The sequence below is a fragment of the Phascolarctos cinereus genome, unplaced genomic scaffold, assembly GCF_003287225.1.
Source record: "Phascolarctos cinereus isolate Bilbo 61053 unplaced genomic scaffold, phaCin_HiC Scaffold_726;HRSCAF=1367, whole genome shotgun sequence".
Lineage (NCBI taxonomy): Eukaryota > Metazoa > Chordata > Mammalia > Diprotodontia > Phascolarctidae > Phascolarctos > Phascolarctos cinereus.
This window is the reverse complement of record NW_027556098.1, coordinates 3,066,261-3,090,557: the sequence shown is the minus strand read 5'-3', so window position 1 is coordinate 3,090,557 and position 24,297 is coordinate 3,066,261. Positions and strand designations below refer to the sequence as shown.

General features: G+C 37.9%; 1 pseudogene; it reads right to left on the bottom strand.

Annotated features, from left to right (window-relative positions):
* Positions 1–6,854: 6,854 nt before the first annotated feature.
* Positions 6,855–24,171, bottom strand: LOC110222472 (proteasome subunit beta type-3 pseudogene; annotated as a pseudogene).
* Between the last annotated feature and the right edge of the window lie 126 nt (positions 24,172–24,297).

Sequence of the window (24,297 nt, the reverse complement as noted above, 5' to 3'; positions counted from 1 at the left end):
CTTCCATAGGAATAAGATAATTGGGTGAATGGCAATATATGAGCTGCCTTACTCCCAGCCCAGCACAACATCTTGCTGGATATCAATCCCAATATACAATTATAATTTTTTTTTTATGATTTAGTACTTATTTTCCCTTTCACCAAATTCACAATAATTTGAAAAGTTTCTCTCCTAAAATTGGGCATATAAGTTCATTACAATATTAAATATTTTATTAAGCCATAATACTATAGAAATAACTGTAAGACACAATAATAAATAGCTTTTAACAGGGCCTGGCCAACAAATATAATTCACTGACTTCTGCAAAACTTGTCAGCAATTAAAAATGCTCTTTTGGTTGCGTCCTTTTTCTGAATTCCAAAGGTCTCCAGGGGTGGGGAACCTGTGTCCTTGAGGCTATCCCTGGTAGCCTTATACTAATATATGATATTCAGTGCTGCACCTGTATCTTTATTGATCAGTATGATAAACCTGGTTTGTACCTGAAGCCCATTAAACACTTATTTCTTGGGTTGTTGACTCATGATCTCTTTCATTTCTTGGCTCCAACTTCAGTTTTCTGGTGAAGACTTTCTTTATTCTTACTAGTAATTAATCCTTGGCTCCTGCCCTTCTTAGGAGCCAGGAATATAGCCATTATTGTTACTCATGGATCAAACTATTAATACTTATAAGCCCCCAAGGACCCTGGCATGAAGATATGCTTCTCAGATAATAGTAGATCAACCCACATTTTGATGAATCAAATTGATTTCAAATCAAACTTTGTTTTATTATATCTTACTAGTTAGTTTCTTAGACTTCTCATTAAGAATTTTTCCCTCAATCCTTTTCAGAAAGGAAAAACCAACTTATCCAAAACCTTTACTTAATGACCAGAGGTGATAGTTTTCAAATCTCATTATCCCAAAATACTAATATCCTACTAACATTAATTCTATTTGTAAAATTAATTGCTGTAAAATCATTAGTTGAGCTTTTAAATAACAAAACCAGTCAATTTTCCCTTTGAGAAAAGAAGAAGAATGTGAATGAACAACTAAAGTATTCCATGGATTGTAGATTGTTTCATTAGGACAAGAACCAGAATATTTTTTAAAATAATGTTTTATTTTTTCCCAAATTGCATGTAAAAACAATTTTTAACACTCTTTTTTTTTGAAGTTTTGAGTTCCAAATTCTATCCCTCCCTCCTTTCCTCTCCCCTCCCTGAGATGGTAAATAATCTGATATAGGTTATACATGTTGCTGTTGTTTGTCCTTCATTTTTGAACAGGATCATGACTACAGGGAGGTGATGCCATGACATGCAAGTGAATTGAATTTAAGTGAGGAAGGGCTGTGCAAAGTCACTTAGCCTTACTTTCTCCTCTGGAGCCATGTGGCCCAGTGGCGAGATATAAATCAGGATGATTGGAGATGGCTCCCACTTCAAACTAACCATTCCATTAGACAGCATTTGACACCTTTTTGTGTAAAATATTTCCATATTGGTCATTTTGTGGAAGAAAACTTGAACAAAAAAAATAAATAAAATAGGAAGGAAAGCAAAAAAAATAAAATGCTTTCATCTGTATTTAGATGCCATCAGATCTTTCTCTGGACAGGAATAACATTTTTCATCAGGAGTTCTTTGGGATTGTCTTGGATCATTGTATTGCTGAGCATAGCTAAATCACTCACAGTTGTTCAACATACAATATTGTTACTATGTACAATGTTCCCCTAGTTCTGCTCATTTTACTCTGTATCAATTCAGGTTTTTCTGAAATCATCCTGCTTGTCATTTCTTATAGCATAATATTCCATTATAATCACATACCACAAGTTGTTCAGCCATTCCTCAATTGATGGGCATTCCCTCAATTTCCAATTCTTAGCCACCACAAAAAGAGATGTTATATTTTTGTACAAATGGGTCCTTTTCCCTTTCTTTTGATCTCTTTAGGATACAGACTTAGTAGTTGCTCTCCAGAATGATTGGATCAGTTCACAATTTCATCAACATTAGTCATTTTCCTTTTCTGTCATATTAGTCAATCTGATAGATATGAGGTGGTGTCTCAGAGTTGTTTTAATGTGCATTTTTCTAATCAATAGTGATTCAGAGCATTTTTTTTATATGGCTATAGATAGTTTTGATTTCTTCTTCTGAAAATTGTGTATTCGTATCTTTAACTATTTATCAATTGGGCAATAACTCATTTTTTAAAAAATTTGACTCAATTCCCTACATATTTGAGAAATAAAAGCCTTTATCAGAGAAACTTACTATAAATTTTTTTCACAGTTGTCCTTCCCTCTCTCTCCCCTTTCACCTTCTGCCTCTTCCCCTAATCTATTGTATTTTCTTTCAGCCCCCTCATCCTTCTCTTATTCCTTTCTTCTCCTACTTCCCTGTAGGGTAAGATAGATTTCTATATTCATTTGAGTGTGTATATTATTTCCTCTTTGATTCAGTTCTGAGAGTAAGGTTCAAGTGTTGCCTGCCACCCCCACCTATCCCTTCCACTGTAAAAGCTCTTTCACATCTCTTTTATGTGAGATAATTTACCCCATTCTACCTCTCCCTTCTTGCCTTCTTTCTTGTTTAAAGTTAGATTTATCTGAGTCTGAGAGGGTGTAAATTGAGGTTTCCTACTATACAGTTTTCTTTATTTCATCTTGCAACTCATTTAACTTTTTCTTTAAGAATTTAGATGCTATGCCATTTGGTGCATGTTGATATTAACTCATGGTACCTTTTAGCAAAATGTAGTTTCCCTATTTATCTTTTTTAATTAGGTCTATTTTTGCTTTTTCTTTGTCTGAGATAAAGATTGCCACCTGAACCTTCTTTTTTAAAACTTTAGTTGAAACATAATAAATTCTGCTCTATCCCTTTATTTTAACTCTAAATGTATCTTTTTGTTTCAAAAGTGTTTCTCATAAACAGCATATTGTCAGAACATACTATGTTCTGTTTTATGGATAAGCTCATTCCATATACTCACAGTTATGATTGCTAATTGTATGTTCTCCTCTCTACTATGCTTTTATACTTATCCTCTTTTTTTATCCTACCTGCTTCTTTTTTTTAATAATAATTTTATTTATTTATTTTTAGTTTTTAATATTCACTTCCATAAGATTTGGAGTTCCAAATTTTCTCCCCTTCTCTCTCCTCCCCCCACCCCAAGAATGCATGTAAATTGATATACACTCAACATATACATTCATATCAAACCTATTTTCACATTAGTCATGTTGCAAAGAAGAATTAGAACCAATGGGAGAAACCAAGGGAAAGAAGAAATAGCAACATCAAAAAAGAGAGAGCAAATAATATTTTGTTTCATTCTGCATTCAGACTCCATAGTTGTTTCTCTGGATGTGGACAGCATTTACCACCATGAGACTTTTGGAGATCCTTGCATTGCTGAGAAGGGCTAAGTATATCAAAGTTAGTCACCTCACAATGTGGCTGTTACTGTTCTCCTGGTTCTGCTCACTTCATTCAACATCAGTTCATATAAGTCTTTCCAGGTTTTTCTGAAGTCTGCTTGCTCATCATTTCTTATGGCACGATAGTATTGAATTATATTCATATATTATGACTTATTCAGCCATTCTCCAATTGATGGGCATCCCCTCAATTTCCAATTCTTTGCCACCACAGAAAGAGCTGCTACAAATATTTTTGTACATGTGGGTCCTTTTCCCATTTGTATCATCTCTTTGGGATACAGACCTAGAAGTAGTATTGCTGGGTCAAAGGGTATGCACAGTTTTATAGCCATTTGGGCATAGTTCCAAATTGCTCTCCAAAATGGTTGGATCAGTTCACAACTCCACCAACAATGCATTAATGTTCCAATTTTCCCACATCTTCTCCAACACTTATCATTTTCCTGTTTTGTTATGTTGGCCAATCTGATAGATGTGATGTGGTAGCTCAGAGTTGTTTTGATTTGCATTTCTCTAATCAATAGTGATTTAGAGCATTTTTAAATATGATTATAAATAGCTTTAATTTCTTCATCTGAAAACTGCCTCTTCATGTCCTTTGACCATTTATCAATTGGGGAATGACTTGTATTCTTATAAATTTGACTTAGTTCTGTAAATATTTTAGAAATGAGGCCTTTAACAGAAGACATTGGTTGTAAAAATTCTTTACCAGTTTTCTGCTTCCCTCCTAATCTTGGTTGCATTGGCTTTGTTTGTGCAAAAAACTTTTAATTTAATGTAATCAAAATTATCCATTTTGCATTTCATAATGTTCTACATCTCTTGTTTGGTCATAAATTCTTCCATTTCTAAGCAACAAAAGTTCCAAGAAGCTATTGGTGAACCAGAAAAAATATTTTTATTAACAGCCTAGCAGGACCCGGTGTACCATATGTAGGCACACCTTACAGAAGATAGAGCAAAACTTTTTATCCCTAGTCCTGAATCAAACCTCTCCTCTTTCCCCTTTGGCTGAGTAATATAGGGTTTACAGCCTATCTGGAGCCCCTGATTTCCCCATATGAGTCTCTGCCCCTACTTAGAATAATAGTCCATTAATAGCCCTTAAGATCTTGGATAACAAATTCCCATCATCATGGTTTCAGGTGTGACTACAATCTCATAATTAGTTAGGGAACATCTCTAATGTGATCTCCAAATAGCTTACATGTATTTCTACACATGTTCCAGTTCCTAAGTAAAATCAAATTTCCATTAAGATCATAAGTTGCTATTCTATTAGAGTAGCAACTGTTTCTGTTTCTTGAGCTTATTCATCCTTCTCTAACCACACCTAATGTGAAAGAATGAGACACTATTAGGGATTGAATCTTATACATGTGAGAAGTTCAAGCACTAATTCTAACCCTTTCTAGGCCATGGAATGAATTCAGATCAAAACAGCAAGATCTTCCCCACTTGCAACTCATTACAGAATTGCTTTAGTATTAATACCTCTGATGCTGCTCCCATTGAGCTGCTGACTGTGTTTCTCAGAAAGCACCCATTAAGACCTGTCCAAGGACACAACAAATCTAGAAACTTCAAACCTAGGAAAAGTAACAGAAAAGATTTTGTATAACATTTCTTTATAAGAGTATTTATCTTTCTTAAAAACAGCTTATAATATATCCTGTTATTATAACAAACTAAATTAATTACAAGGAGAGTTTACACTGTCCTTTCTTTGCACACTTACCAAATTTCCATTCACAAAAATACTTTTAAAATATTTGATTTAAAGAATAACCCCAAATAGCTTAGTTAACAATCTTAAATTTTATAAGTGAGATCCAAATAGTTTTAGCTGAAATTTCCCTTTAAATGTAGACAAAATTTGGAAGTTTATGATTTCTTAATTACAGTACTTCAAAATGTTAGAATATATGGTCAGATAGAATGACATAACAGCTTCTTAACCCATTCATTTTTCTCTTTTTCTCTGACAGTACAATTCTTAATCTAACAACATCTAGACTATAAGAGAAATTGATTTTCTAACATAATAGGTGATACAATTGTTTATAATGATACCTTACACATTACAATGTATTTAAAACTTGAAACAACTCATTATCAACAAGATTTTTTCTTAATACTGTAACAATGTAATTTCTATTCCATTCAAGTAAATTCAGCCCCAAAGTTGTCCCAGAATCATTCAAGTATTTAAGCATCTAGTGATTGTGTAGAAACAAACAATATTCTTTCACAGCCAATTTTTTAATTTTATTTTTTGTATTAATTTTTTATCAACAGTCACTTCCATATGCTTTTGAGTTTAAAATTTTTCTCCCCCTTCCTCCCCACCACCCTCCCTAAGATGGCGCACAATCTGATATAGGCTATACATATACATTCCTATTAAACATATTTTCACATTAGTGATGTTGTAAGTAAGAATTAGAATCAATAGGAGGAACCACCAGAAAAAGGAAACAAAACTCAACAGAAGAAAAAAATAGCAAATAGGATACTTCGATCTGCATTCAAACTCCATAGTTCTTTCTTTGGATGTGGATAGCATTTTCCATCCCGAGGTCTTTGGAGATGTCTTACATCCTTGTATTGCTGGGAAGGTTAAGTTTATCAATTTTAGTTATTATACAACATGGCTGCTACTGTATACAATGTTCTCTTGGTTCTGCTCACTTCACTCATATAGCCAATTTTTAAGCATTTCCAGAAGACTGGATGAAAAACTACATTTCCTTACCTCCTGAGATCAGAACTTTTAGCTTTATTTAAACCTAATAGTCTAAACATTTCTATAAATGTGGCTTTCATGAAGATTACCTGCAGGCAATTAGCAAGCATGGGCTATAAATGTATTTTTATAGCTTTAACTTTTCTTCCATAATGCAACTGATGGGGTATGGGCCCCAGCTGAGACCTTTGCCCCTCACCCCCCCCAAAAAGACAGAATTTGACCTATCAAATGCCCTTTCCTTATTGCCTAGGCCCAATCTCTCAGTTCTTTATTATCCTGATAGGGTCCATTGCCCCCCAATTACTTCCCATCCTTGATCTTATGTAGACCCCATGCAACCTTCCAGTCACTCTTGTCAAGATTCTCCCAGGACCCTCCCCAGCCTACTCTGTAACTTGAAAGGCATCCTAAAGTCCTTTCCCCCTTATCTTGAACCTGTACCAAAAGAATTGCCCATGTCCCCCCATCCTATGTTCCCCCTGTCCTTCAACTCTCAACCTGGGCCCTCATGTCCTGTCTCTTAAATCCTTAAATCGTAAAATCCTTCCTTGACCTGTCTCTAATCTTTTTTTTTTGAAGTATCTTATTACTTAATTTTTTTTAAAGAAAAGATTAATGGGTTCTGGGAGAGGAAAATGGGTGGGAAAGGTTAGTCCATCCATGCCTTCAGTGTCTGGGTGGTGATCTTGTCTTTCTCAATGATGTGGATAATCACCACCATTCCTGACACAGCAACCCGATCTACAACATTCAGCATGGCTTGGGAGATGGTTTCAAAGCGGTGTGGGTTCCATATCAGGTTCCCAGAAGGATTCATACATCCCATGTATCTGCTCTGAGCTGACCAAAAAGTCATCAGTCACCATGGGATAGCCGATGAGGTCCAAGGAACAAATAAAGGGCTCAAAGGTCTTAGGGTGCAAGCCAGCAATGACTAGCTTAGTGTAGTAGGAGCCAAACCATTTCTCATAGAGAAGGTTGGCTACCATGCTCATGAGGGTATAAGGCTTGATCTGTTGTCCTTCTTTCAATTCATATAAATTCAGCCAGAATTTGAGGTGCTGAGCTACAGTCTGCACGTCAGTGGTGAGCCCAGCCAGGCCAATATATAAGCAGTCACCCATGGGGAAGATCTTCTGGAAGTCGGTGGTTACCATCTGGGCCTGGATGCCAAAGAGTCTGTCTGCATGGTGCTGGCATTTGAGAGATCCCCAGAGGATCCACAGCTAAGCCCTGACTTGACCTGTCTCTAATCTTTAACCTCCCATAAAATTTCTAAGACTATCTTGTAAGCAACTATCTCCCTCTTCCTGTCCTCACAAAACAAGCCCCTATCTCTCTTTAAGTTGCCAGCCCTGTTTCAGGGGCTAGTCTGTTGCTTCTGAGTCAATAAAGCTGCCAATGCAGGGCAGCTAGGTGGTGTAATGGAGAGAGCACTGGCCCTGGAGTCAGGAGGACCTGAGTTCAAGACACGTCTCAGACACATAACACTCACTAGCTGTGTGACTCTGGGCAAGTCACTTAACCCCAATTGCCCTCACCAAAAACAAAACAACAAGAACAATTAAAAAAACAAATAAAAAGAAAATAAAGCTCCCAGTGGTTACAGAGAAGGTCCAAGTGAATGTCCCCACAACAGAACCAGCTCTCCCAACTCCAAACCTCAACAATGTGATCCTTACAACATCCCTTGGAAGTGGGTTCCACTATTGTCCCCTTTACAGAACAGTAAACTGAGGTAAACAAACTTAAATCAAATCAAATCTGGATTTGTAATCACTAATTATAGACATTTAAAAACATTTTTGCCTTTAAATCCAATACTTTTGCCCTTTAAAAGGAAATATTCTCCACAAATTCATATAGTCCCTTAAAAAGACAAGGTGACAATTCCTGGCTCTGAATAACTTACTTCCTTAAGAGAGCTGAAAAGTCTCCTTTTTGAAGCTTATCAGATAAAAACTATCCTAAGCATTTCATCCTCCTGGGAGTGTCACGTGGATGCATATAAGTTTTCAAATAGCTTAAAATCACCTGTAATCAATGCTGACAAAGTGTGGTCAATTTTCCCAGGTAGGAAACCTCTAGAGTTCCAATAATTAATTGCACTTGTTAGAATCTGGAGGAAGTTAACACCTAACAATTTAAAAAATCAAAAGATCTGTATTTCCCCCATACCCTTTTTTAAAAAAATTAATTAATTTGTTTTCCGTTTTCAACATTCACTTCCATTCCACTTTGAATTATGGAGTTCCAAATTTTCTCCCCATCTCATCCCTGCCCCCACCTCAAGAAGGCATGCATTCTGAGTACTCCTTCTGCCCTCCCTTCTATCACTGCCCCCTTCTCTTATCCCCTTCCCTTCAATTTTCCTGTAGGGCAGGATAGATTTCTATACTCTATTTTCTGTATATCTTATTTCCAAGTTGCATGTGAAAACAATTTTTTGTAAACCTTTGTTTTTAAAATTTTGAGTTCTAAATTTTCTCCCTTCTTCCCTCCCCACCCACTCTCATTGAGAAGGCAAACAATTCAATAGAGGTTATACATGTGTGGTCATGCAAAACACTTTCATGGTAGTCATGTTGTGAAAAACTAAGTATATTTCACTTTACCCTATCCTGCCCCCCATTTATTCTATTCTCTCTGTGTCCCTGTCCCTCCTTAGAAGTGTTTGCTTCTGATTACCCCCTCCCCCAATCTGCCCTTCCCCTGTCATCCTCCTGCTCTCTTGTCCCCTTCCCCCCATTTTTCTGTAGGGTAAGATAGATTTCCATACCCAACTGAGTGTGTATGTTATTCCCTCCTTAAGCCAAATCCTATGAGAATAAGATTCACTCATTCCCTCTCACCTTCCCCCGTTTCCCTTTTCTTAGAGAAGAAGCCTTTTCTTGTCTTTTATGTGAGATAATTTACCCCATTCTACCTCTCCCTTTCTCCTTCTCCCCAGTATAATCCTCTTTCACCCCTTAATTTTATTATCCAGATATGACCCCTTCATCTTCAACTCACCCTGTGCCCTCTATTTATCTATCTACCTACACATACATAGAATTTTTCCCCTCCAACTACTCTAATACTGACAAAGGACTAGTGAGTTATAAATATCCTCTTTCCATGCAAAATGTAAACAGTTCAACCTTAATAAGTCTCTTATGATTTCTCTTTCCTGTTTATCTCTTCATGTTTCTTGTATCTGAAAGTCAAATTTTCTATTCAGCTCTGGTCTTTTCATCAAGAATGCATCAAAGTCCTCTATTTCACTGAATGACCATTTTTTCGCCTGAAGGATTATACTCAGTTTTGCTGGGTAGGTGATTCTTGGTTGTAATCCTGTCTCCTTTGCTCTCTGAAATATCATATTCCATGCCCTGTGGTTCTTTAATGTAGAAGCTGCTAAATCTTGTGTTATCCTGATTGTGTTTCCACAATACTTGAATTGTTTCTTTCTGGCAGCTTGTAACATTTTCTCCTTGACCTGGGAACTCTGGAATTTGGCTACAATATTCCTAGGAGTTTTCCTTTGGGGATCTCTTTCAGGAGGTGATTGGTGGATTCTTTCTATTTTGCCCTCTGGTTCTAAAATATCAGGGCAGTTTTCCTTGATAATTTCTTGAAAGATGATGTCTAGGCTCTTTTTTTGATCATGGCTTTCAGATAGTCCAATAATTTCCCCCATACCCTTCACAAACAGCTTAAACCTGAATTCAAATGCTTAGCTTTCCATCTCTCAGCCCTTACTATCTCAGGGTGTATGTTATAGATCCTTATCAGTAAAAGTTGCTTGTGGCACCTTCCACTAACTTCTGAGAGTCTCTTCCTGCTTTTTTTTTTTTTATTATTATTCCATTACTCATTATCTAACTTTATTCTGGGATCCCAACTTGGCCAGTGTTGGGACCCAAAATCTCCCACTGAAAGCCTAAGGCGGAAGTTCTTTCCCAATATTTTCTCTCTAATTATAGACTTTCATTTTAAATCTTTCACCACAAACATGAAACATTTTACAACTACACACACAGAGACAGAAACAGCTTGAGGAAGAAATGCACATGAATCTAATTTTCTTACTGGCTTTTTAGGCTTAGTTTGTTTTTAAGATAAAGTAACCTTGACCAGTCAAAAGAACCTCATTGTAGCCAACATAGCTCTCTTTAGTTAACTGACCTCAGCTGCAATCTTTTCCTTATTCTTCTATTCAGTACAGTTTGTATCTTCTCAGTATTTCAACATCCTCCCTAAGGGACTATCTAGAGGAATGTTCACAGGGGTCTTCTTATTTACCCCTGGTTTCCCTGGTGCCTTTGAATTCTTATTTCCCATCTTACTCATTTGTCTAAGGTCTACTCAGTGTCCGGACCCCAATAAAATACCCCACCTAGGTAGTACTTAATAGTCCTCTTTTCTTACCTTGGTCTACACACAGAGTTGCCTGGTTGCTGCAAGCCTACTTTCTGTTTTCCCTTTTTGTTCCTGGTTCAGCAATGGCCTCACTCATTAACTTGGTCCTAGGATCTTGAACAGTTCATAAACTGGGACACCCACCAAGGATACATGGGACCATTGAAATCGACGGGACACATCTTTGAGTCTCTGCCCCTAATTACATCTCCTATTCCCCACATTTGTATTATGCAACAGCCTACAGCTGTCAATACCCTAGCAGCTACTCATCACCCTGATGAGTGATATGCAGAAGCAACATTCCTTGCTGTCTCAGTTTCCTTATAGTATCAGCCTTTATATCTACATTGTGTACCCATTTTGACTTTATTTTGATGTACAGTGTAAATGTTGATCTATGCCTAGTTTCTACCATACTATTTTCCCATTTTCCCAGCAGTTTTTGTCAAATAGTGGGTTCTTATCCCAGAACCTGGAGTCTTTGGGTTTATCAAATAGTAGATTACTATAGTCATTGACTACTGTGTCTTGTGTAACTAACCTATTCCACTCTATTTCTTAGCCAGTACCAAGTAGTTTTGATGATTGCTGCTTTATAATACAATCTAAGATATGGTATGGTTAAGCCACCTTCCCTTGTGTTTCTTTTCTCTATTCCTTGATATTCTGGACCTTTTGTTCTTCCAGATGAATTTTATTATTTTTTTCTAGCTCTACAAAATAAGTTTTGGCAGTTTGATTGGTATGCACTGAATAAGTAAATTAATTTAGAATTGTCATTTTATTATATTAGCTCGGCCTACTTGTGAGCAACTGATGTTTTTCTAATTATTTAGATTATTTATTTGTGTAAAAAGTGTTTTGTAATTTTGTTCATATAGTTCCTGGATTTGTTTTGACAGATAGACTCTCAAATATTTTATGATATCTACAGTAACTTTAAATGGAACTTCTCTTTCTATCTCTTGTTCTTGGGCTTTGTTAATAATATATAGAAATGCTGATGATTTATGTGGCTTTATTTTATATCCTGCAACTTTGTTAAAGTTGTTTATTATTTCAAGTAGTTTTTTACTTGATTCTCTAAGATTCTCTAGTAAGTATATCATCATATCATCAGCAAAGAGTGATAGCTTTGTTTCTTTTTTGCCTATTCTAATTCCTTCAATTCCTTTTTCATCTTATTGCTAAAGCTAACCTTTCTAGTACAATATTGAATAACAGTGATGATAATGGACATCCTTGTTTCACCCCTGATCATACTGGAAATGCTTCTAGCTTAAACCTAGTACATATAATGCTTGCTGATGGTTTTAGGTAGACGCTACTTATAATTTTAAGGAAGACTACATTTATTCTTATGCTCTCTAGTATTTTCAATAGGAATGAGTGTTGTGTTTTGTCAAAAGCTTTTCCTGCATATATTGAGATAATCATATGGTTTCTGTTAGTTTGGTTGTTCATATGGTCAATTATGCTGATAGTTTTCCTGATATTGAATCAGCCCTGCATTCCTGGTATAACTCCTACCTGGTCATAGCATATTATTCTCATGATAACTTGCTGTAATCTTTTTGCTAACATTCTATTTAAAATTTTTGCATCTATATTCATTAGGGAAATTGGTCTATAATTTCCTTTCTCTGTTTTGGCTACCCTATTTGCTTAAGAGTCTGTTTTGCTTCTGACCACTGCTTCTCTTAATCTGCTCTCCCTTTTACCATCACTCCTCTGCCCCTCTCTTAATCCCTTTCCCTCCTAATTCTTCACTGGGGAAGATGTTTTTCTGTATTTAACCGTATATGTATGTGTATTCTTCCCTTCTCAATCCAATTCATATGAGAGTAAGGTTCAAATGTCCACTCTCCTTCACTTTCCCCTGCACTGTATAAAACTGTTCTTTGCATGTCCCATTTATGTATGTTTCTCCATTCTTCCTCTTCTAATACATTTCCCCCCCAACCTTCCACTCTTCTTTTGAGCTTGTCCAAATCACACCTAGACTCTGTCTAAATGATCCCCCTCTAAAACCCCTGATGATGATAAAATGCTGAGAGGGGTTACATGTATCATCTTCCCATATAAGAATATAAACAGTTCAATCTTGTTTAGTCCCTTAAGACTTCTTGCACGTGTTTGCCTTTTTATGCTTCTCTTCAGTCCTGTGTTTGTTAAATTTTCTATTTTGCTCTATTTTTTATCGGGAATATTTGAAAGTCCTCTGTTTTACTCACTGTCCATTTTTTTCCTCCTGTAGGATTTTACTCAGTTTTGCTGGGTAGGTTATACTTAGTTGTAATCCTAGACCTTTTGCTAAATGTTGTGTGATTCTGACTGTGGCTCTGAGGTACAGAATTCTTTCTTATTGGCAACTTTGGCAACTCTTGATCTAGGAGCTCTGGATTTTGGCTGTAATATTCTTGGGAGTTATTTTGGGATTTCTTACAGAAGATCATTAGTAGATTCTTTAAATTTCTCTGATTATTTCAATTAAATTTATTTTGTTCTATAACTGCCTAAGGTATAGTTCTTTGTCTCTGAACTTAATTCAGAAATACAGCTAATGATTTAAGTTTAGAAATCTAGTTCTCCTGTACTATAAGCAAACTAGGAGAGCAAGGAATAGTTTACCTGTCAGATTTATGAAGAACAGAAGAATTTATGACCAAACAATAGATGTAGAACATTATAAAATGCAAAATGGATAATTTTGATTACATCAAATTGAAAAGTTTTTGCACAAAGCCAATGTAACCAATATTGGGAGGGAAGCAGAAAACTGGGAAAGAATTTTTACAATCAGTGTCTCTGATAAGGGCCTCATTTCTAAAATATACAGAGAACTAAGTCAAATTTATAAGAATACACGTCATTCCCCAACTGATAAATGGTCAAAGGATATGAACAGGTACTTTTCAGATGAAGAAAGCAAAGCTATCTATAATCATACGAAAAAATGCTCTAAATTAGAGAAATGCAAATCAAAACAACTGTGAGCTACCACATCACATCTATCAGATTGGCCAACATGACAAAACAGGAAAATGATAAATGTTGGAGAAGATGTGGGAAAATTGGAACATTAATACATTGTTGGTGGAGTTATGAACTGATCCAATTTGGAACTATGCCCAAAGGGCTATAAAACTGTGCATACCCTTTGACCCAGCAATACCACTTCTAGGTCTGTATCCCAAAGAGATGATACAAATGGGAAAAGGACCCACATGTACAAAAATATTTATAGCAGCTCTTTCTGTGGTGGCAAAGAATTGGAAATTGAGGGGATGCCCATCAATTGGAGAATGGCTGAACAAGTCATAATATATGAATATAATTCAATACTATTGTGCCATAAGAAATGATGAACAGGCTGACTTCAGAAAAACCTGGAAAGACTTGCATGGTTTGATGCTGAGTGAAGTGAGCAGAACCAAGAGAACGTTGTACACAATAACAGCCAAGTTGTGCGATGACTGATATTGATAAACTTAACCCTCCCCAGCAATACAAGGATCTAAGACATCTCCAAAGGCCTCGTGATGGAAAATGCTATCCACATCCAGAGAAAGAACTATGGAGTTTGAATACAGATCGAAGCATACTAAGTACTCTTTTTTTTCCTTCTGTTTTGGTTTTGTTTCTTCTTTTTTGTGGTTCTTCCTATTGGTTCCAATTTTTCTTTACAACGTAACTAATATGAAAATACGTTTAGTAGGAATGTATATGTAGAGCATATATCAGATTGTATGCCGTCTTGGGGAGGGAAATGGGGAAGGAAGTGAAGAAAATTAAATCCAAAGCGTATGGAAGTGATTGTTGAAAACTAAAACCATGATTCAAGAAGACCTAAGAAAAAGCAGGCTGCTTACCTTGACAGGTGACATCTTTAAAATGTCCAATGAGACATACATTTTTAGACATAGATAATGAAGAAATTTTCTTGATTTAACCAAACGTATTTGTTATGAATGATTTTTTTCTTTTTCTTTTTTCTTGCTGTTCAATGTGAGATTGGGGGAGGTGGGAAAGAGAAAGTAAATGCTTAATTGGAAAAATAATAAAATAAAACAAAATACCTTTAAATTACAAAAGATCATGTAAAATATATGAGAGTCCACTCATGAAGACAAATATAGGAATTATGTGAATACAACTATGGAAAACTTTAAAGAAACAAAAGAAAACCTCTGAAAAGGAACTAATTACACATGGCTATGTTGTGCCAATATAATAAAAATTATAATACTACCTAAATTAATTTACAGATTCAGTGTCATACAAATCATCTACCAAAAGACTATTTTATAGAAGTAGGCAAAATTACAAGATTCATCTGAAGGAAAAAGTTAATATTCTCAAGGGAAATATGTAAAAAGTAATAAGAAAGGAAGCCTACAATACTAGGTTCCAAACTATACCAAAAAACAGTAATTGTTAAAATTTGATACTAGTTAAAAACTAAAAACTTGATAAAAGGAACAGATTTGGAAGACGAGAGCAAGAAGCAATTAAACACAGTAGCATAATGTTAGATAAACTCAAGGACACCAACTACTGGTATAGGAATTCACTCACTATCTGTAAAACACTGCTGGGAAAATAAGAAAGCAGTCTAGAAGAAGTTATACTTAGATCAAAATTTCACATGGCATAGATATAAAAGATCATATCATAAATAAATTAAAAGGAGAATGGAAGGAAATAACTTTCACATGTACTGTTAGGGGAAGAGCTGTTATCTTAACAAGGCATAGAGAGGATCACAGGAAAGAAAATGGATAATTTTTATTTCGTAAAATTGAATAGCTTCTGCATACACAAAATTAATATAATCCAGGGAGAAAGAAAAGGGTTATGGGTAAATGTTTTTGCAGCTAGTTCTCTGCTAGTATTCTCATATTCAAGATCAGGAAGGAGTTGATATAAATAATGTTAAAAAGAGCTATTCTCTGTTTCATAAAGGGCTAAACATTATGAATAGATAGTTCTCAAGGGAAGAAATTAAAGTTTTAAATATCTGTATGAAAAAGTGCTAAAAATAAGAGAACTATAAATTAAAGCAACTTTGAGTCTCTTCCTCACATTCTACTATCTGGCAAAGATGACAAAAAAGGAAAATTGTTATTCTGAAAGGAATTTGGAATTATATTCCAAAAATTACTAAACTTTGACACTGGAATACTTCTACTAGGCATATATCCAAAAGAGATTAAACAAAAAGAGGAAAAAGACCTATGTGGATAAAAATATTTGTAAGGTGTAGGGGGGAGATAAGCATTTATTAATTGTCTACTATGTCCCAGACACTATACTAAATGACCACAAATATTACAAATAATATCTCATTTGATCCTTACAACGCCACTGAGAGGTAAGTGCATTTTTGTATTGGCCAAGAAACCAAATAAATGGCATCAATTGGAAAATGACTAGAAAAATTATGCTTTATGAGAAATGGAATATTACTGTGGCATAAGAAATGATAAAAAGGATAGATTCAGAGAGACATGGGAAGACATATGCACTGATGCACAATGAGGTGAGCAGAAGGAGATGTTGATATAATGCTCACAACACTATAAAGGAAAACAATTTTCAGACTTAAGAACTCAGATCAGTACACTCAATTCGGACTCCAGAAGCATGCCTTCCACCTGTTGGCAAAGAAGTGATAGATTGTGGATGCAGAATGAGGTATAGATATTCATACATGACTTGTACAAAATTTTTTTGCTTGACCATACCTATTTCCTACAAAGAAGAGCTTTTATTTGAAGACAGAAAGAAGAATGATGGAGAGCACTGATAGTAATACAAAAAAAAATGAAGAAGAAAAGAATTTCAATGAAACTATTTAAAAAATACAGACTTTTAGGGCAATGTTGGCATTCCTATGTAAATATACACATATATATACAGACAGGTACATGTGTACATATATATACACACATACTTATATAAAATTCATGTAATTAGTAGATTAATATATCATCTGCTTCATAGCCTTTGAATATAGAAATGTTCATTTTTGTTGATTTTCTTGTTCGTATTTTAAAAAAATGAAAGGAACCCAAATAAATAATCACAAATACTTATCAAGCTCCTATTATGTGCAAGCATGGTGTTAGGTAATCAAGATACACAGAATGAAACAACCTTTACTTTCAAGGAATTTGCATTATAACAGGAAAAAGTAATAAATACATACATAGTTATACACAGAATACAAATAAATTTAAAAATAGTTAAATACAAGGACTCTGGGAGGGATAGTCTAGTTGCCTGAGTTTTGACTTGATGAGAAGGACTCTTCCCTTTCTAATTTATTAGGAAAAGGTGACAAAGGAGTGCATTCCAGTCACTGGGAACAATCAGCAAGAAGACATGTAAGATTGAGAGGTGTGTGAAGACCAAAGAAAAGTCATTTTGGCTGGACTGCATAGCGTAGGAAGAGGATTAATGTCCAACAGAGCTAGAATGATTGGTTGGATTCAGATTGGGATGGGTTTTAAAAGAAAAAGAGGAGCTTTTATTTTATTCTAAAGGCAACTTTGAGCCACTGGAGTTGATTGAGAAGGGGAGTCACATAGTCAGATCTATGCTTAATGAAAAGCTCTTTAGCAGTAGTAGATAGGGTGGGTTGAGGCATGGGAGGCAACCAGGAGGCTGCAGGAATAATCAGAAGTAATGAAGGTCTGAACTGAGGTCGTAGCTATGTGAGTAGAAGGGACTAAATGTGAGAAATAGTGTGAAGATGGAAACAACAAGAATTTGACAAGTGATTAGATATGTGGGGTGAGGAAGAGTAAGGAGTGGAGAATGATGTGAGGTCTTAACCAGGAAGAATGAGCTTTTGACAAATAAGGAAGTTTGGAAGAGGGGTGAGTTTGGGGGAAAAATGTTTTGTTTTGAACACATTGAGTTTGAGATGATTATGGATTATCCATTCTGAAATGTCTTACAGGCAATTGGTTATTGTTCATCCTTCGTTCTTGAAGAGGACCAATGACATCAGGAGGGTATTGTCTTGACATGCTCATGAATTGGATTTAAGTGAGGCATCATCCTTGCTCATTAGAGTCCAGTGGCAAGATAAAAGTCAAGATGACTGGTGATGGTCCAGGATGCAGTGAATGACCTTGGCCTTAATTAAGGTCTTTCCCAGGTCTCAATCCATGGAACCTTTGGGACTGAAGCTCAGGAGGAGACTGGGGCTGGATACATAGATTTGGGAGTTATCTAAATAGGGGTGATAGTTAAATCCATGGGAGCCGATAAGATTACTAAGAGAGAGTCCAGGGATGGAAACTTAGTAAACACTCACAGTTACCAGTCAAGATATGGATTATGAGGGAGCAGCTAGGTGGCTCAGTGGATAGAGTACTGGCCCTGGATTCAGGAGGACCTGAGTCCAAAGCTGGCCTCAGACACATAATGCTTACTAGCTGTGTGACCCTGGACAAGTCACTTAACCCCTATTGACTAACCAAAACAAAAAAAATCAACCCAAAAAACAAAGATATGAATGATGAGCCAGCAAAAGAGAATGAGGGGAGTTTAAATAGGTAGAAGGAGAAGCAGGAGAGAGTACTCTGAGATAATGAGAGAAAAAAGAGAGGCTTGTCAACAGTATCAAATATCAAGAAAAATTAGGCCTGGGAAAGCAACATTAGATTTGGCACCTAAGAGACTGATGGTAACTTTAAAGAAAGAAGTTTCAGTTGAAGGAAGAGGAAGACAGATTACAAGTTGTGAGAGGAGATGAAATGGAGGCAATGAAGGTAGACAGCTTTTTCTAAGCATCTGGCTGAAAAAAAAAGAAAGTATCATAGCTTGAGGGAATGGTAAGATCTAGTGATGTTTTTTAAAGATGAGAGAGAGGGACATGTTTGAAGGCTGTAAGGAAGGAACCAATAGAAAGGGAAAGGTTGAAGACTGGAGAGCAGGAAGAGATGAATGAAGTTAAATTTTCTGGAGAAGATGGCTGGGGATGTAATCAAAGGCAAGAGTAGAAGGGATGGTCTTGGAAAGAAGGGTCACCTCTTCGTCAGAGACTAGAGGAAAGGAAGAGAAAATGGCAGATGATGTCAAGGAGTTTTCAGATGAAAAAAAAACTATGAGAAGAGGGTGCTCAATTTTCTTAAGAAGTTGACCCTCCCCTCATAGGAGGGAAAGACATATGGCAGACTTCAAGAGATTAGAAAAGGTTTGGCATGGATTCTATGGGAAGAGAGATGGGAAATCAATTAAGGAAGAATAAAAGAATTGCCTTGCTGCAGGGAGAGCCCAGTTGAAGTCAGATTTAAAGTGAATTTGTAATATATCCAGTTAGCAAGGTTGAATGACCAACTCCAGTTCTGGTGAACTACACATGAATAGGAATGGAGGAGGCAGGTGGCAAGAGTAATCCAGGACACAAAATGAGTGACAACAGGATGAGAGATCTAAGAGTGAAGGACAACATGGGCTAACTAAAGGGTTGCAATTGGAAAGGGAGGAAAGTGCAGTTAGAGCAAGGTATGAGAAAATGCTGAAGGGTGAACAGACTGGAGATCTTCATGGTGACTAAGAATAAATTAATGAGGACTGAGGCTTAGGGAAAGATAGAATGATAAGAGGTTATGCCAGAGTTTTTGATTAAGGAAGTGGATGAAGTGGTAAGGTCCAAGATATGACTATCCTCATATATCTGGGTGAGAATTTGCCAAGCATAGTGCTAGGAGCTAAGGATACAAATACAAGGAAGCCAGTTCCTACCCCCAAAGAGCTTATATTTTAATAGGAGAAGGTAATATATACAAGGGAGTTCAAAGGGGAACAGTGGCACCATGGGGAGATGGCTGAGAACAGGCATAGAGGTGCCTATCAGAGACAAGCATCCGGGGCAGAGTTTAGAATTGGAGGTTAGGTAGAAGAAGGGGTTGATGTCTGTAATGAAGGCAGCATGGTTACATTGAGGAAATTGGAGATTAGGGAATTTGAGAGAGGATGGATATAGACTATTAGGGATATAAGTGGGATGGGATAGAATCAGAGGCACAGGTAGAGGGCAGTTCCTTTAGAATAAAGGCAGAAGTTGGATAGAGAGGAAGATGGTGGGCCATCTGCTGACTTTCTTAATGAAAAAGAGTGACACAAGTACAAGTATACAACAGCTGCCAAGATCTGGATTGAGCAGAAAGTTATGTTTGAACTTCAAATGAAAGGAGGTTGCTTGCTTAGTAACAGTGGTAAAGGGAGAGACCTAGCAGTGGCAGCAGGGAGGAAGAATTATTCTTTCTCTCCTAGGTGTTGTCTGTGTGTGTTGGAGGGGGTGGGGTTGAGTAAAGGTTCAGCCAGTGCTGGAGAGGATGGCCAGGGAAACACTGTAATTAGGGAGAACCAAAGTCTCTGTTAGGGCTAATAGATGGAATGTAGAAAGATCAGAATGTAGGGAGGTTTGTTTACTATGGGAAGGGTTTTCCAAGACATGGTGGGAAAGGTTGGAGTAGTCTATGGGGAGGGAAGTAGGGCTGAAGATAGGGATGAGAGAACAGGAGATGGGAGTTATTTGGCTATGGTGTCCCTGTGTCCAAGTGGTTGAATAGTATGGAATCTAGGAAGAGAAACTGATGGTGGGAAGTTGTTAGCCACAGGGGTAGTTGGGTTGGGTGGCACAACTGCCCTGGCTCTTTCACCCAACAATACCTCTTGACTATGACAGATACAATTTCCAAACTGATATACCCAAGTTTTGACCCCAACTTCCTCTGGTTCTTGGACTTCAACTTTTTTTTCTATATTGTTTCCGACTTCTCTTTGCTTCCACACTTTGGATTTTATTGACTTTGACTTTGGTATTCAACTACATTTTTTGTTTCTTCAGTTTTGGTGCCCTAGCCAGCTTCTCTCCTCCACAAATCAATGAGATAGCACCCTGGCCCTTCTTCTTTTTTAACATTTTATACTAGCCTTTTATTATTAGTGGGAGGAGGAAATACTGGAGTGGGAGTGGGATGAATCAGTTATTAAGATCAAAGAGTTAGTACATTTTGGTGGTTGCACAATTATGTGACAAAAGACTTAGAACTGAAAGGGACCTCAGAAGTAATGCAGTCCAAACCTGTCATTTAAAAGATGAAGAAACTCAGGATCAAGAACACTGAGTGACTTGTCTAAGGTCACATACATACAAGTCAAAGAACTGGGACCTGAACTCAGGTCTCATGGGTTCATGCAGGTAGGTGGTACAGTGGATAGAAGACCAGGCTTGGTATCAGGAAGACTCATCTTCCTGAGTTCAAATGCAGCCCAGAACATCCACCAGCACTGTGACCTGAGGCAAGCCACCCAACCCCACCTGCAAAATAAACTGGAGAAGGAAATGCAAACCACCCCAATTATCTCTGCCAAGAAAACCACAAAATGGGGTCACAGAGAGTTGGAAATGACTGAACAACAACTCATGACTTGAAGCTCAAGCCCTTTAAATTCCTTCCACTGTCCTATCCCTTATAACTATAGGCCACATCACCCTGGCCTTTCTTTAAAAGGACTACTGAAACCTGGCTTTCCCTTTCTTATCTGAATCCTTCAAGGGTTTCCATTAATGACTGTTGGCCAACAAAGCAGGTGTCAACCAGGCAGGACTATATCCTACCCATATTTTACTGGGCTCAGAGCCTGTTATGATAGCCAGTCTCAGAGGGCTGCAACTGCCATGATTTTGCAGCCCTGAATAACTCCTCTTTTAAAAATGTCTTTAAGTTGACCCCACAGCAGGGCAATGACAGCTAGGCTGTTGATCCATGTGAAGCATACAGGAACTCATAAAAACAAAAATTTGGCCAAATATAGGCAAAATACCCGGTCAGAGGCCCGAGGAAAACATACCTCTAAAGATGTAGGTGAGATCTCACTTTATCTTCCCAGAGGCTAGACCTTCAAGGCACTTTGGCCAACTCATCATCATGGCCCTACTCTCTGATCATCTCTACCCTGCTTGAATTTACCTAAGTCAGGTGGATGAACCTCCACCTTATCTGGTTTCGGCCCAGGCCTCCAAGGCACTTCCTGGATGCTTCCTCACTGTGTCCTACTGCATTGTAAAACACCTAACAAGGTTAGAAAGGATACCAGTGCTGGTTGTTCTCCCAGGCCCTGCTGGGAATTCCACAAAGGCAAAAGGAAGGAATTTCAGCCACTATCTTGGGACCTTGGGGCCTTATATTCCCGAATGGTTAAGAGTTCACCATATTTTAAAGCTCTTAGACTCAGAATTCACTGTGTTCCATCTTCTTGCTAGGCAGCCTTCTGTAGTATATCCCCACCCCCACCTCTTGTTATGGTAATCAAATCAACACTAAGACCTGAAAGGGATGTCAATCAATTGACCATTGCCACTCACCATCTCTCTGATTTTGGGGACCAAAACAACCCCATCTTGTTACTACACTTGCATAAAAATGTAAGCTTCTGGCTTTTTTCTCCCTTCTATTTGTATTCCTAGCATTTTGCACAGTGTCCTGTCACATAAGCAGCCCTTGATAATTTTTTTAAAAAATTCATTCATTGGAGCTCTCAAGGTAAGATCTCTAGATCTTAGTGAGAGTCTAATGGTAGTGGTGGGGGGAACAACAAATAAAAATAACAAAAAACAAACAAATATGAAACTCTTTACTAAGTCAAAGAAAATACTTCATGGAATACACCAGTAACCTATGGCACTTCCTTAAGAAAGTTATTTCTGATGGAATTTAAGTAGTAATAATAACTAAAGGAAAAGGGTTGGTCCTGTGATTTCATTGGTATAGGGAATGCCCAGATGAGGAAACTCCCTCTTTATTATTATTATTATTAACAATAACAATACAGAATGCTTTAAAGTTTGCAAAAGACTTTATAAGTATGACCTCATTTTACTCACAACCACCCTGGGAGGCAGGTGCTATTTTACAGATGAGGAAATTGAGGCTGAGGGAGGCTAAGTGATTTGCTTAGGGTCACATAGCTAGTATATGAGGCTGAATTTGAACTCAGGCCCTCCTGACTCCAGGTCCAGCTCTCTATTCACTGCACACGTGCATAGCTACATCTACCAGTGCAGATCAGAGCCCTTCTCTGCAACTTATAGTCCCAGACTTGAATAGAGAGTTTGGGCCACTTGTCTAATAAAAGTCACAAAACTACCACGCTAGAGATGGGACATTATTAAATGAAGCACTTATTAAGCACCTAATGGGTGCAAATCACTTCATTGTTTTGGACACAGAGAGGAATGACAGTCCCTGCTTTCAAGAAGCTAACACTTTAATGCTCCTGCCAGAGCATATGGAAGGTTTGGTGGCATGTCAAATGGAAAGGTTCTTCCGCCCTTAGGGTGCATCAACACAGCTGATGGTAATGCTTCCTTTTGAATGTCATTTCCGCTGATGAATTCATATAATTTCTGACGCTGAACCATCTGACAGTACCTAGGACTTTAGGGGGCAATAACTTTCTTTTCTCTGTCTTCAGCAGCTCTTCCTGCAGCCTAGCAGGACCAGTTGCCAGGCTGCAAGTTCACAGGGACTTGTTTCCCGGCATAATAGCTAAAAGCACTGGGTTGGAAGCATTGCTGATCTCAAGGATTTTAGGTTCTCCAACAGGATCTGAAGACAGATGGTGATCAAGATGGTGGTGATTGCAGTTTGACTTTTCTAGCACAAGCTGCCTCCTATGTCTCCCTCAGGGTGACTTGCTGCTTCAGCTAGGCTAGCTTGACCGCTGTGAAGGCTGAGCTGGAAGCAGTCTGTGGGTGAGTGGTGGTGGTTCCTGCGCCCTAGCCAGGTCTTCCTGGTTTTGAGTCCAGCTCTTTCAATCCAAAGCCTGGGCACAGCTGCCCCTCCACAGAGAACAAGGTGAAATTAAACAATGCAAACAGGTTGCTTGGTAACTTCTCAAAAGCATTTCCATCAGCATTATCTCACCAGAACTTCATAACCACCCCGGGAGGTCTGCGGATTATGCAAACCACCAGGGTGGAACTACGGGTGCGGCCTTGAGGTAACAACCTTCACCTAAGAATACCCGCTGACCTTTATACACCTAGTGGGAGGAAGGATCACAAACGACAGCCTAAGGGAATGGGGGAGGGATGATCTTAATTCTAGCATCTCAGTACCCCGTCAACCCCGGACAATACTTGTAGCCAGTAGAGAGAGATAAGGTATGCAAAGCATTTTGTAATCTATTCTGGAGCAACTTCTCAAAATCTTTTTCCAGAGCCAAAGGCAAAATCCTCTAGCAAAGAAAAGGAATTGGGTCTCCTTTCCCAGCTGCAAGAATGCAGTCACTGCAGCCACCTGATTCCTTCCCTAAACACAGCTAGGCTCCCCAAATCTCCCCACCAGGGAAGAGGACAACTTCCTCCCCAAGAATTGGGAATACATCAGGTGCAGTGCAACCACTAGAATTCCCAGCATGCCGCGCAAGAGCCCAACAGCGAGCCCTCGAGGCTGGACTGCTCTCCTCTTCACTGGGGGCGGCCCCCGCACTGCACGCCGGGATTTGTGGTCTCCCCAACTCTCCAGTGTAGCCATTGAGCGCACACTCCCGCGGCCTCGGTCTGCCCTTTGATTCTTCCGGTTCCAAACAGGGGTTCCACCGGCCGATTCACAGCCTTCCCTCTCCTCCCTCCCCCCCAACCTTACCCACCCGTCCCAACT